We start from the raw sequence: 14,741 nt of genomic DNA, 5'->3' as shown, positions 1-14,741 counted from the left end.
TACAATTCTTTTTTTTTTTTTTTAAGATTTTATTTATTTATTTGCGAGAGCGAGAGAGCATTAACCGGGAGGACCAGAGGGAAAGGGAGAAGCAGACTTCCTGCTGAGCAGAGAGCCCGATGCGGGACTCGATCCCACGATCCTGGATCATGACCTGAGCCGAAGGCAGAGGCTTAACCCACTGAGCCACCCAGGTGCCCCTGTTGCTGCAACTCTATCCTGTTTCCCTTGTCAGGTCTTTCTCCCTTTTTCCACTTAAGACATTCTCTCATCTGCATGTTTACATGATGACATAGTATATAACAATAAAAAACTGGAAATAAGCCGTGTGTGTTGTATAGGGATGAACAAAATAAACTGTGGTACGGCTACAAAACAGAACACTAGGTACCTATTAATAAAATGAGGGAAGTCTTCAGGACATATTGTTTTAAGTAAAATAAAGTGAAGACGAGTAGTATTTGCCATTCCCTTCATCCCGATGGGGACATTGTATGCAGTAACAAGTAAACGATGATATCTCCGCAGCTTCACATAATAACGTAATACATATTTATGTCGTGCTCATGGCCCAGCTCAGCGGGGAGTAGGGTGACTCAGAGATCTAGATCTTAAACATGGGCGTCTTAAACATGCTGCTTTCCAAGCCATAACCAGAAAGCGCATAAACAAGGCTCAGGGAGTTGTGCAGGCGGGTCCAGAGGTGACGTAATCCCTTCTGTCCGTCTTCCATTGGCCAGAACCTCGTCACGTGGCCTCAACCTGTCAGCAAAGGAGGCTGGGAGATCGTCGGCCCGAGTTCCTCAGAAGAGGAGAAAAAGGGGAATTCGGAGAGCAGCCGCCATGGTCTCTGCCACCGTTACAGTTAAGTACGAAAGAAGACAGAAGGGAGTGTTTATTAAAATTCACGTGTATTTGCATGGAAAATGCTCCCGACAGCAAGATTATAAACACGATTACTCCCGTGGGGGAGGGGAGAAGAGGCAGATGGGGCCGGGAGTAGAAGTAAGACTCCTCAGTGTGCGCGTACATCACGGAGCCAGGGGTCGGTGTTGAATATTCAGCAGAAAACAACTTTAAAATTTTAAAACAAACTGGCCAGTGAGTAGAAGGCTGTCCCCTCTCCTCAAACCTGCCACCCAGGTGGCTCTCCTCCTCGTCCTCAGAGAAAACGAAAGCCGTTGGGACAAGTTCTGCTCATCGCTCTGACCTTAGAGCAGATTTTGGTTCTGTCCCCGGAGAAGCCCTGACTCACCAGCTGCGGGGTACGCGGCCCTCCCGGGGGAGCGGGGTGTCCCTTGGCGCACTCGCAGGCTCCGCGATCACCGCGCTGTGAGCACGTGGTCCCCATTGTTCGTTTACATCCGTCTCCCCTGCTACCCCGCAAGCTCCCGGAGGCCGGCAATCTTGCATCCTCTACAGCCCCAGGCCCCATCGCTGCTGGCCACGAAGTCGGCAGCCGGTCAAAATGTTTTCAAATGAATGAGTGAACTAACCCAGCAAAAGGTCCGAGCGGGTTAACTTCTGTGACGCCCCTGCAGTGTTTCAATGCTGAAGAAGGAGCCTAGTTTGTGGCCAGATGAGATACTGGTCCTATGGATAACTTCTTTCTAAGTAAATGCTGGTGGTGTTTTAGAGAGTCAACGTCCTGGGTTTTGAAGGGATCCTGATTATCACAGATCACAAAATGACAGCTGTACTCTCTTGTTCTTGTGTCCTCAGTGGGGCGCCTGGGTGGCAGTGTTGGTTAATCATCCGACTCTTGGTCTGCTCTGCTCAGACGGTGATCTCGGCGTGGTGCGATTGAGCCCCAGCCCGGACTAGCCTCTGCACTCAGCGTGCAGTCTGGTTAAGACTCTCTATTCCTCTCCCTCTGCCTGCTCCCTTACTGTCTCTCTCTCTCCTCAGGAAATAATAATGAAGCCTCTGATTTTCAGTTTGTTTTGAAAATACGTCCTAACTCTCAGTTCTTACTCACTCTCTTCTGCAATTCTTTAGAAGCTTAAAAGCAGAGAGGGGCCAGTTTACCTCTAGAAACGAGGCAGACAGAACCAGGAAGGAAGGCAAATTCAGGGTTAAGCTCTTCCTTCAGCCTACTTTTTCCCAACAGAGCCAGCTTGGCTGGGACCCCGGGTCTTCCCAGCCTGTTAGCAGCATGCATTCCCCATTCTGGCGCATTCTCACCCACCCCCGGCTGCCAGACTGCTTTCTGATACCAGCAGAAGCTCCTCATTACGGGAAGAAAGCTTCCCGTCTGACTCAGTGCACTGCTGAGACATCAGGTCCCAGCCTTCTGTGAGCAGTAACGTCTGGCCAGTGCAGAAGGCAGGAGGATGAGGCCAGGCTTTGGAGTAAGCAGAGCTGGCTTTGAATCCTGCTCCATCTCCCCGCCGGCGCAGAAATCTCTGACACATGATTACATTCTCTGAGCTTCGCATCCTCAGCTAGGAAAAGAGGATGACCGGGGGCGCCTGACTGGCTTAGTTGGTCAAGCATGTGACTCTCGATCTCCGGGTTGTGAGTTCGAGTCCCACACTGGGCGCAGAGTTTACTTAACTAAAATAAATATAAAATAAAAGGAGGATGATCATTTTAATAGGAGTGTTGTAAAATTTAAATACAGTAATTGAAGTGTCTCATATGAGTTCTGTTTATATAATAGATGCTCAGTAAACAGGAGCTATTATTCCTAGCTGCATCATTATTAATGGTTCTATCTTACTGCAGTCCCTACAAGAAGAATCTTAACGCTCCAGGAATAGGTCACAGGGACCTGCGAAGTGTAAGTAACCACCATCCTCTATCCTCTGGCTACCGCCCGTAGCAACTGAGTAAGGATGGCTAGAGGAACTATTTCTGTCTTCCAAATGAGAAAACACAGCTCAGGGAAATCGGGTCCCTTGCCTAAGGTTACACGGCTCATAAATTCAGAGCTAGGACCCAGTTCAGACTCTTCCTGCCACACCAGAATAACCAATCAAGCCTTACCTTATTTCCAGTTGAGGAGAGCACCAGCAATTTCGGGAGCAGATCTGAATCAGTGAATAAGCCCATGGGCATTGGGGGAGTAGGGGGAGGAAGAGTTTATCGGGGTGGCCCTGGGGGATTACAGAGCCGGAGTAGGAGAGCTCCACCATGACTTAGCCTAGGGGTTTTCGCACTGGCGCTGCTGGCATTTGGGGACAGATCTTGCTTTGTTGACAACCACTGACTGCCCTAGTCTTTCTTCAGACAGACGAGGCAGCGGGAATCGGTGTGGCTCAAGAGGGGTCCTGTGGGTCTCAGCAGACTTGAGATCATTTTCTTCCTTAATGATGTTTCTCCAAGGCCACTGCCTTGAATGGCAGCCGATTTCTACAGTGTTTCAGGACCAATTGGGTTCCCTTTATTCCTGATTCTGCTTTTCCCAACGTCCTTCTGCCTTTGTTTCTTCCCCAAAGTCCTTCTGCCAGACTGATAGCACTTGACATTTTGAGAATCGAGCGAGCTTATAAATGCGCAGACATCCAGCAATGGAGCAAAGCAAATGGCCTTGATTTGTCTGTTGTTGAGCTGTGGAGGACTGATTTGTGAGCCCGTCCAGGAAAGAGACTTAAAAACTCCTCCCCCTGGAAGACTAGAGACATTTTGGTAGAGAATAGTGGTTCTCCAGGTGTGATCTGTAGAACAGCAGCATCAACTTCACCTAGAAGCTTGTCAGAAATGCTAATTCTCGGGCCCCACTCTGGTCCTACAGCATCATCAGAAACTCTGGGGGTGGGGCTCGGTCACCGGTGTTTAAACAAGCTCTCCAAGTGATGCTCATGCATATCAGAGTTTAAGAATCACTGATCTAGAACTACAGGCCCGAGGCCTATTTTTTGTCAATAAAGTTTTATTGGCACACAGCCATACTACCCATTCCCTTACATATTGCCTATGGCTACTTTCAGGCCCCGGTTGGCAGAGCTGAGTCATTAAGTGAGTGACTGTATGGCCTTCAAAGCCTAAAATGTTTACTCTCTAAAACTTCGTAGAAAGTGTGATGACCTCTTATCTAGAATGATGGAAAAATAAATTGCAAGGCTTTTGATTATTATGGAAATAAATCCTGAAATGTATTAGTTCTTAGTTTCCAAACTCCTCCCCTTCTGCCCACCCCCAACACACGTTAGCTAACACATATGTTAGCTAAGAGTATAGCAGGTGATATGCACTATACATTATGAGGTTACTAGTGTTAACTCTTGAATTCCAGTAGCCTGGGTCTTCATTTTGACCCCATTGTTAACTAGCTTCATGACCTTGGGTGAGTTACTCGAGACCCCTGGCCTTCAGTTTCCTTTGCTGCAGAATGGTTATAGCAGTAGAACCTACCTCATAGGATTACTGGCTGAGTTCAGTGAGTTGGTACGTGTACTGAGCACCTAGGACTAAGCTCTTCAACCAGTGGCTGGCACATGGCCCCCGGTCTGTGTTAACAATGCCACTTCTGGGGGCAGAATCGCTGTGCAGTGAATGTTAGCGGCTGTGATTACTTAAGACACTTACATCAAGGTACTCCAAGGATATTTCAAAAAGAGAGTCGGCTTCTCCTCAGAACTCTGCTTTCTCCTTCATCATTCAACAATTGGGGAGGATCTGAAGGTCCAAGGTGTCTTAAAAAATTAAAGAGACATCAGAAATGTGTTATCCGTCCAGCTCCCCCGCCCCACTCCATGAAGCTAAACCTCCTCCTAGTCCTCCTCCACCTCCCCAAACCTCTGCGGGGGAAGAGGAGGATGGGAACGGAAGGTCTGCAGGAAGTCCCAGTGTCTAACCCAGCCCTCTCTGACTTGACTTTAAACCACTTGACCTCTTCGATGGGGCTGAAGCACCACGTGGGTGTCATTCGTAGGTTCCAAGGTCATTAGGGTCCCTAATGTGGGGTAGAGAATACTCTACTGGCTGAAGCTGAGAGTTAGGCTCATTCTCACGGCCCCCTTCACCTTAAGACCTACTTCAAGGGCATGTGACCAGTGCAGTCCCACAGGGCCCACATTCGAAGGGGCCCCACACTCGGCTTCATGTTCAGTGGTTGCCATCCTGACGTTCTTAATTTGTGAGCAGAGGGCCTCCCACTTCTATTTTACACTGAACCCCGCAAATAATGTAGCCAGTCTGGCCTTCATCCTTTGTAGAAACCTGATTCTAACCTAAGCCCCCTGCCCAAGCCTTGCTATCTATTAAGGTCTCTGTAGAGCATGAGCTCTGATTTTTTTAAAATTTTTTCTAAAGATGTTATTTATTTATTGACAGAGAAAGACACACAGAGAGGGAACACAAGCAGGGGGAGTGGGAGAGGAAGAAGCAGGCTTCCTGCCTGAGCAGAGCAGGGAGCCCGATGCAGGGCTCAGTCACAGGACCCTGGAATCATGACCTGAGCTGAAGGCAAATGTTTGGTGACTGAGCCACCCACGAGCCCCAAAATCCGATTTTTAAAATAAATAACAAAAAACAACAACAACAAAGATGATTTAATTTTTAAGAAGTGCAAAATAACGGTGTCTCAGACTGGCCAGCAGATGTCGCCCTTGGTACATGGCAAAAGAGGGTTTTTTAAGAGGCAGGCTCATGATCAAAGATTTTTGAGCCTTTGGGGAAGGAAGCAAGGCCTCAAAGGAGCTTATTTAAGAAGTTTTATTGTAACATCTTCCTCTTTTCTGATGAGGATACCACCACAAAGACAGGAAATTCACCATCCACCAAATCCAAATGGAGAATTACAAAGAAGATTGTAACAAAGTAACTCAGTTAAATAAAAAACAAATAACATAACCCAAAGTAACTTCTTCAGAGAGGTTGATGTATTTTCAACACTATTTTGTCCTTTCAAACTTGGTTAATACAGGGCATATGTGATACTAGGATTTACAATAAGAAATATGTATTTGGTCTACATCCCCATTTTTTTTTTTTTATTTTTTTTTTAAATCTTTTTTTTTTTATTTTGACAGAGAGAAATCACAAGTAGACAGAGAGGCAGCCAGAGAGAGAGAGAGAGAGAGTAGCAAGCTCCCTGCTGAGCAGAGAGCCCGATGCGGGACTCGATCCCAGGACCCTGAGATCATGACCTGAGCCGAAGGCAGCGGCTTAATCCACTGAGCCACCCAGGCGCCCCTACATCCCCATTTTTGAACAGAGCTCCTAAAACCCTTGGAATTTCCTAAGTGACAAGAGTGTAAAGGTGTGTTTTGTTATGTTAATGAGATGGCTTTGGGGAAGCACCTGAAGGTGGGGGCTGGTTGCCAAGAGAACTGACCTTGTGATTAGAGGATTGGAACTTTGGGTCCCACCCCTCCTTCCCCCAACTCTGGGGCGAGGAGAGAAGCTGGAGGTTAAATCCATCACCCAGGGTCGATGATTTAATTAATAGTGTCGGTGTAATGGAGCCTCCATAGATACCTGAAAGGTCCGCGCTGGTGAACCCGTGGAGAGGCCCTGGCGCCCTGGGGGCTCCTTGCCCTGCCCCATACCCTGCCCTCTGCCTCCCTTCCAGCTGGCTGTTCCTGCATTATATCCTTTTATAATCAACCAGTGATCTACAAACTAAAGTGTTTCTCTGAGTTTTGGGAGCCAATCTAGCAAATTAATTGAACCCACGGAGGGGGGCTTTGGAACCTCTGATGTGTAGGCGGTCAGCTAGCTGGTCTGAAACTCAGGTAACAACCTGGGCTTTCAGTGGGCGTCTGAAGTGTTGGGGGGGGGGGCAGTCTTGCAGGACTGAGCCCTTGACCTGTGGAATATGACCCTATCTCAGGGTAGATAAGTGTCAGAGTTGAGATGAATTGTAGGATACCCAGCTGGTGTCTGAGGAATTGCTTCTTGAATGAGCGGAGAACCCCACTCCCCACAATGAAATTGGGCCTCGGAATAACAAAAGAGCGTAGTAAAGACATTTTCCTAATGTGTTCCCTGTTGCCTTCAAGGGTTGGATTTGCTGCCCCAAAAATGTGTCAGAGGCTAAAGTTGAGCAAAGAATCCATGGATTTCATTCCAGGGCTCACAGCAAAAATGGCAGAAGGAATCTTGGATGGATTTCCTAATTTGCTGGAAGGTTCCAGATAAACATATATCCCCTGTTCTTGAGGTACATCATCCCCATGTAAATAAAGAGTGATGGAGTGAAATGATTCAGTTGCTAGAAAACCTGTCAGTGGCTAAGACCACGCTCCATTCTTAGCTAATGGAATCGGTCTGCCCAGTATTAAAACATCACTAACACTAAGGTAAAAATTCATCACAGAAAGACATTCAAATAGTTCTCACAGTCTCTGAGGCAAGTTATTTTATGTGATGAAAGATTAGAAAGCATTTTTTTCAACTTTCACTGGAATTCATTAGTGTGTATAACACGGCAAGACCCACAAAATTGTGGTCCATAAAGCAAATATCTGCAAACAGTAGCACGCAACAAAAGGAAAATAGTGCCTGGGTTTCATTAAAGAAAGTGGTCTTGGTTAGTCCATCAGGATCCAGCAGTCCCTACGCCAAACACCCTCCAAGTTTCTGGACCCGGACCAGTTATCCAGGTTGTGCGTGCCAGGAATATGTAATTCATCATATGTTGTTTTGGCAAAGTGGAACAAGCTAATTATGAAGCAGGAGCGGGAGGTTCTTGTCTCACAGAGTCGAAGGATGCATCTCACGGACAAAGGAGGGTGAGCAGAGCGATAGAATTTTATTAAGCAAGGATACAGGAAAAAAAGGAGCCCTGACGGGGTTGCCAGTGAGGGCCCCCACTGACAAGTCTTTTATTTAGAACTCACCAGGGAGTTCGTGACCTTGACATTCCTGTGACATCTTGGTTTGAGTAAGGACCAGTGAGAATATCTTCAGTGGCTCACTTCTTTGGGGTTAGGGTTATTCTTTGTTCATCACAATGTGATGGCCATAAGAAGACCCACCTCTGACACCCAGGGCAGGGTGGTCTGGTGTGTTCCCTTATCTCTGGTTTCATTATGTCTCAGCCCTTCTGGGATTTCTGCGAGCCTGATGATGTAAGCCCCTACCTCTCTCTCCCTGCCTAGCCCCGCCTGTCCCTTACTCAATGAGACCCTTCGGATGTATATTGGTGGGTCATGTACTTGGGGGGATGATTGCCAACATGTATTGGGGCAGGGGGCAGATAAAGGACATTTCCAAGGGAATTTTTATATGTTAGAGTAGACTTACAGGGTCCCGGTGGTCAGGCTAAGATTGCCTTTTGTCCTTAGCAATGCGTCAACATTGAGACAGCTGAGTCCCTAGAGGAATGTCACTCTGCCTGTTTCAAGGACTTGTCAGTGGGCTGTTAGGTAGTAAGGAAATTTAATTTTTCTTTTTTTGCTGTAGGTGATTCCACTACCCACAGTGGGACAGGTTGGTGCAATCACAAAATTCTAGACTCCAGCTACGTCTTATCCCTCAGGGCTGATGAAAACCTTCCTCGTGACTACAAGATGTTTACTAGGCTTCTCAGTCCCCACACCTTGTTACTTTTAGCAGATGGCTCACTTTTCCCACATCTCTAGGAACAGGTTGGCAAACTCCAAACTCCACAGGCCAAACCCAGTTTACCGCATTTTTTTAATAGAGTTTTATTGAGACATAGCCACACCCATTTCTTCACATACTGTCTGTGGCCGGTTTTGCTCTACAGTGGTAAGGCTGAGTGGTTGGGACAGAGACGGCGTGGCTGGTAAAGCCTAAAATATTTACTCTCTGGTCCTGTATTAGAAAAACTTCCTGACTCTTGTTCCAGAATAATAAGGCCATGAGGTATTTCTTCTTGTCTGCTGCCTTCCAACCGATGAATTAATTAGCATTGGATCCTGTTCTTACTTCTTCCCATCAGTCCCCAAGGATGAGACATCTCTTCCCAAGGCCAACCCCTCAATCTCTGGCTTCTGACTCTAACCCCTTTCTTCTCTGGAAAGGTCATCAGTCACCCATTCACTTTTCTCTGTCTTGACATTCTAGACTCACTTCATCTCCATGGTATTACTCTCACACACATTCCCTTCTATCTGATTCTCTGCATGCTTCCTTTACAACCTCCTAAATGCACTCTAAATCTCAGTTATCCATGGCCCACTGCCCTGCTCACTACATACATTTACAGCATATTTTTATCTACTCTTAGGACCTCCACTGTAGCCTATGAACTCTGCGTCTCCAGCCTTAATTAACTCTTTCAGATGCCTAGAAAGCTTCATGTGGATTTTCTTTGGCCAGCTCAAGCTTAACATGACCAAAAGCAGACTCCTCAACTTCCCACTAGTACCACTCTTTCCAGTCTCCATCTTTACATCACCCACCAGGCCCTGAGGTGGCCATTTGACGGTCATCTCTGACCTTCTTCTCATTGTCACGTGACACAACCCACAGACTTCATTCCTAACTTAGTTTCCTGCTTCATATGTATTATGTGAGCCCGTGGTTTTTAGGGTTGCCCCAGCCAATCCCCAGGGCACCCATACACCATTCGGTGGAGTAATTTTCTCAAAGTCACGTAGCAAATACATGATAAAAGCGAAGCCAGTATTAGATCCCAAGACTGCTGTGACCTCAAACCCTGTGCTCTCCCGCTCCACCACTGGCTGTTCTCTTAATAGGAGTGATGTGGTAGCCACCGGGTTATCTACCCAATAACCAACCCTTCCATTCCCCGTTCTGTTATCAGCCATGCAGGGGGGGGGGGGGGGGGGGGGGGGAGATTGACTCCTCTCTCGCAATCCCAAGTATGGCTGTAATTGTTATCCATTTGTTTGTATTGAGGTGAAATTCACATAACATGCAGTTAACTATTTTAAAGTGTACAATTGGGCAGCATTGAGTACCTTCACGATGTGGTGCCATCACCACCTCTAGTTAGTTCCAAAACATTTTCATCACCTCCAAAGGACACCGCATATGCAGGATGCATTTATTCCTCATTGCTCCCAGCCTGAATTGTTGTAACCTCATCAGGATCACCTTCCTTGGGATTCAGCCTCAGCCAAGCTGAGCGTGGATGTCCCGTGGCTAAAGAGATGGGTCCTGGGATGGGGATGGTGGCAGGCCAGAGCCAGGGCCCTGGGCCAAAAACATGAAGAGAATGTATAAGTAGCCAAGTTTTATTAACTTCAGGCAGCAAAAATGTCTTTTCACAGAAATAAGGGTGCTGCCCTGACCTCCAGCCTCCCATACGATGTCAGCCTCAAACCGAATTTGGTGCAGTGAGGTCAAAGCAGTTCTGCTGGGGGCTTCCAGAAAAGTGGTTCCTCCAGAAAGTATTTTAATCTGTCTATACTGCCATGAACAGCCCCACGAGCAATGAGATTGCCTTGGTGGTTGAACTTCATTAGCTGTTCTCCCGCCTTCACTCCACAGATCCGAGACCTGTTTGAAACGAGTTGGTAAATAATCAGCTTTTAACAGAGCCGGGATGGAGTGTGAGGTGTATGAAAACTCCGATATGCATCACATAAAGCCAAGGCTCGGCTAAAATAGATCCTTTCATATTTGTCTTACACGTTTTTCTGCTTTTTCTAATTTTTCTCCAGTGGATCTGCATTGTTCTTCTAGTCAGAAAAAAAGAGGCCGTGTGAGACCTAGGTTCGTGTCCGCCCATCAGTCCTTCACTTTGTGGGCCTTCTGCTCCTTAGGGGTCAAGGGAGAGGTCTGGGCTATGCAATGGCTAAATGGATTCCAATCCCGACAATCCAAAATTTGAGGACTCTTATGAAATCCGAGCAAGACTGACGGAGAGGACCACTAACAAAACAGTAATAATGGAGCCATAGAACGTTGCCTCGGCTTGCAAGCTACGTATTATTTTCTCTGTTTTCACGGATGAGTCCGACAAGTTAAACAATTTCCTAGAGTCATTCCGGTTATGAGCCGCAGACCTAAGCTTGGGGCCCGGATCTGTAGGAGTCGAGAGAACATGTTTGTATTTCCAGTGCGTTTGCGCGTAGGCGGAGGTGGGCCACGGGCTCTGGATGATGCTTTTCCAGAGCAAGGAGGAGAGCAGCTGCTAGCGAGCGGGGCCGGACAGCAGGTGCCCCCGGGGGGCCTCCCGGTCTGCTTATCGCCCAGGAGCTCCGGCCATGCTCTCCGCCTTCCTCTGCGCGCCGAAGGCTGTTCCCCGTGATCCCTCGTGTGTCTGGGCCCCCGCGCTGTTTTTCTGGTGGCATGAGGACGTTTGCTGTGCGGACAAGCCAAAGTGTCGGAAAGACCACGTTCTGGAAGCCCCAAGCAGCCAGATGACAAACGGGTGGACAGGAACGGCAGCTCCCTTGCCATCCTGGCGAGGCGAACTTGCCAGATTGCGCCTTCCCCCCTTTGGAGACCCCGCTGCCCACGGCGGTGAGCTCAAGGCCAGGCTTTATTGTCTCCCTCCTCTGCCAGCGGCTCAAGTCCTGCTCCCCCATCGCGAGCTCTCCTGGGACCACCTCCCAGGCAGCCCGCTTGCCTCAGGACACCCCCCAGGTGACACCGGGACACCGTGAGGGGGAGGGGTGGCACTCAGAAGACCCTTTATTTTATACGGAACTGAAAACCGGACGTCGCTCGTTCTAGTTTGTGAGCGGGTTTGATTTCTTATCCACAGACCAGAAATCCCTGCAGGTGAATTTGGGCAGGGGAGCCCGAGAGGCCGCGTCGTCCATCGGAACACGCATGGACCAGGGACCGGCTCTGGAGCTTTACTCCAGACCGCGTAGGCCCTGGCCACTGGGAACTGCCCGGAGAGCGTCCGTCGGTGCTGCTTTGTGGGCCCAAGGGCCAATGGCCATGCAGGGGTGGAGCCACGGAGAAGAGGGGACGTGCTCCAGTGTCGCACGCCCTCGGCCGCGGCCGCTGCGCAAGGCCGCGTAGCTTTCCTGCGTCCAGATCGCCGCGCTCCGTCTCCGTTTGCGGCTCTTCCGCCCACCGCCTGCCTCTCCTGCGCGTTGCTCCCGGACCCATGCGCGCGTGCCTCCGCGCCCCCGGAACCCTTGCCGCCTCGTAGGGATTTGGAAAGGGGATTCTTTCTGCTGTTCTGCGGCATATCCCCAGAGAACGCCTGGGAATTGCGCCCTCGAGGAATAGAGCAACCCAGAAAAAGACAGAGTCCCAGCCCTCTTGCTCGATTTGCACGGGCCGCCGTCAGGTGTCAGTACGTGCGCGTGTGCACACGTGCAAGCGAAGAGCCACTGAGGAGTCGAGCCTGATGAGCAAGGTAAGGGGGCGGGTGGAGGCGGCTGCCAATCAAGTCCATTGTGTTCACGTGGATGGTAGGGAGTATGGCCCTACATATTGCTTATTTCCTATAATCGCTTGCTTTGAATTTGGGTCAAATTCGAGTGTGAAAGGGAGACGGAAGGTGGATTGGACAGCCCTGCCTTTAATCCCACTAACTGTGCTCTCCTGTATTAATACTTCTGTACTGCTTTAAGCCTGGAATTTTCTCTCAGGGCTGTCCCAGCAGCTCTGGCTCATCTCCATTCAGAGTAATGGGGTTGTTGCTTTCCACGGAGAGCTCCCTCTACTGAGCTCACATGTCGCTTCTACGTAGACTCCTCAGGTCTCAAAGTCTCCAGGACTTTTCGGTGTTTATCTTTTTGGTCACTGTCTCACCTCATGTATCAAATCAGTCACTAACGGGGGCATTTGTCCTTTATGGCACCTTTCTAAATCGTTTTTCCTTTTCCCATTCTGCTGCCTTTGCCGGGGGCAGGTCTTCGTTAACAAGAGGACTTATTACCTAGGCTTATTACCTCGATTCTTACCCTAGCATCCTAATGGATTCCCTTAGTGGAGTTCGAGCACTTCCTCAAGGGCAGGGGCTTATTAATCTTCAAAAATGCTAATAATGACATGGCACAGCGGCAAGGGCAAGACTCTAAAACCTAAGTCGGCTCCCGTCATTCGTCTGCTCAAAACCTTCCAGGGCCTCCCCGTTCGGTTCCTAGTATGAAAATCTTTTTTATATGCAGTGTTTTAACTGATATGCAATTGACATAAAACACTATTAGTTTCAGGGGCACCTGGGTGGCTCAGTGGGTTGAAGCCTCTGCCTTCGACTAGAGTCATGGTCTCAGGCCCCACATGGGGCTCTCCGCTCCTCGGGGAGCCTGCTTCCTCCTCTCTCTCTCTGCCTGCCTCTCTGCCTACTTGTGATCTCTCTGTCAAATAAGTAAATAAAATCTTAAAAAAAAAAACACTATTAGTTTCAGCTGCACAATATGAGGATTCGACATATGGATATATTGGGAAATGATCACAAGTCTGTTAACATCTGTCAGCACAGAGTTAACAATTTTTTTTCTTGTGACGAGAACTTTTAAGGTTTACTCTCTTTGCACCTTTAATATATGCCAAACATTATTATGTCACCATCTGTACATTATATGGAAGTTTGTACCTTTGACCCCCTTCACCTATTTGGCCCACCACCACCCGCCTCCCCAACCTTGCCTTTGGCAACCACCAATCTGTTCTCTGTGTTTGAGTTCAGGTTTTGCTTTTGGGGTTTTTTTGAGATTCCACATATAAATAAGATCACACAGTATGTGTCTTTCGTACAGCCCTCAAGGTCCATCCATGTCACAAACAGCAAGATTTCCTTCTTTTTTTTTTTTTTTAAAGATTTCATGTATTATTTGAGAGAGAGCATGAGAGAGAGCACGAGTTGGAAGTGGAGGCGCAGAGGGAGAGAGAGAAGGAGACCCCCCGCTGAGAAAGGAGCCCAGATGGGGCTCAGTCCCAGGACCCTGAGATCATGACCTGAGCCAAAGGCAGGCACTTAACTGAGCCACCCAGGTGCCCCAAGATTTCCCTTATTTATTTATTTATTTATTTTTTAAATGTTCTCTTTTAAGATTTTATTTATTTATTTGACAGAGATCACAAGTAGGTAGAGAGGCAAGGGGGTGGGGAGCAGTCTTCCCACTGAGCAGAGAGCCCCATACGGGGCTCCATCCCAGGACCCTGAGATCACGACCTGAGCCGAAGGTAGAGGCTTAACCCACTGAGCGGTCCAGGCGCGCCAAGACTTCCTTTTTTTAAATGGCTGAATAATAATCACATTGCATTATACAGCTGACCCTTGAATGAGGCCAAGGTTAAAGGTGTTGACCCCCTGTGCAGGCAAAAATCCACATAAATTTTTTTACTTCCCCAAAACTTAACTACTAATTGGAAGCCTTACCAATAGCATGAAGAGTCAATTAACATGTATTTTGTATATTATGTATATTATATACTGTGTTCTTATAATAAGCAAAAGGAAATGCTGAGAAAATCATAAGGAAGAGAAAATACATTTATAGTACTGAACTATGTTTATCGAAAAAAATCCACATATAAGTGGACCCATGGAGTTCAAACCCATGGAGTTCAAGGGTCAACCGACGGGGCCCCTGGGTGGCTAAGTCACTTAAGTGTCTGCCTTTCGCTGGGGTTATGATTCCAGGGTCCGGGCATCTAGCTCCGAATCAGGCTCCCAGCCTAGAGGACGCCTGCTTCTCCCTCTTCCTCTGCTGCTCCCCCTGCTTGTTCTCTCTTTGTCAAATAAATAAAATCTTTTATTTTTTTTTTTTAAGGGTCAGCTGTATGTACCACATTTTATTCATCCATCCATCCATCATTGGACACATAGGTTGCTACTGTGATGGCTTGACTATTGTCAGTGATGCCGCAGTGAACTTGGGGGCGCAGACGTGTTTTCAGGCCAGCATTTTCATTTCCTTTGGATAAATACCCAGAAGTGGGATTGC

General features: G+C 48.0%; 1 long non-coding RNA gene across 1 annotated transcript in view; it reads left to right on the top strand.

The window, feature by feature from the left end:
* The first annotated feature begins 348 nt into the window (after positions 1-348).
* LOC132007258 (uncharacterized) overlaps positions 349-14,741 on the top strand; it is a 59,648-nt gene continuing 45,255 nt past the window's right edge. The window contains exons 1-2 of the long non-coding RNA XR_009401284.1: positions 349-864; positions 10,545-12,202. This is a non-coding gene — a long non-coding RNA (uncharacterized LOC132007258). The remainder of the gene's footprint in view (positions 865-10,544; positions 12,203-14,741) is intronic.

The sequence above is a fragment of the Mustela nigripes genome, chromosome X (genome assembly GCF_022355385.1).
Source record: "Mustela nigripes isolate SB6536 chromosome X, MUSNIG.SB6536, whole genome shotgun sequence".
In the NCBI taxonomy this organism is placed as follows: domain Eukaryota; kingdom Metazoa; phylum Chordata; class Mammalia; order Carnivora; family Mustelidae; genus Mustela; species Mustela nigripes.
Note: the sequence above shows the minus strand (reverse complement) of the source record. Positions and strands in the feature narration are given on the sequence as shown.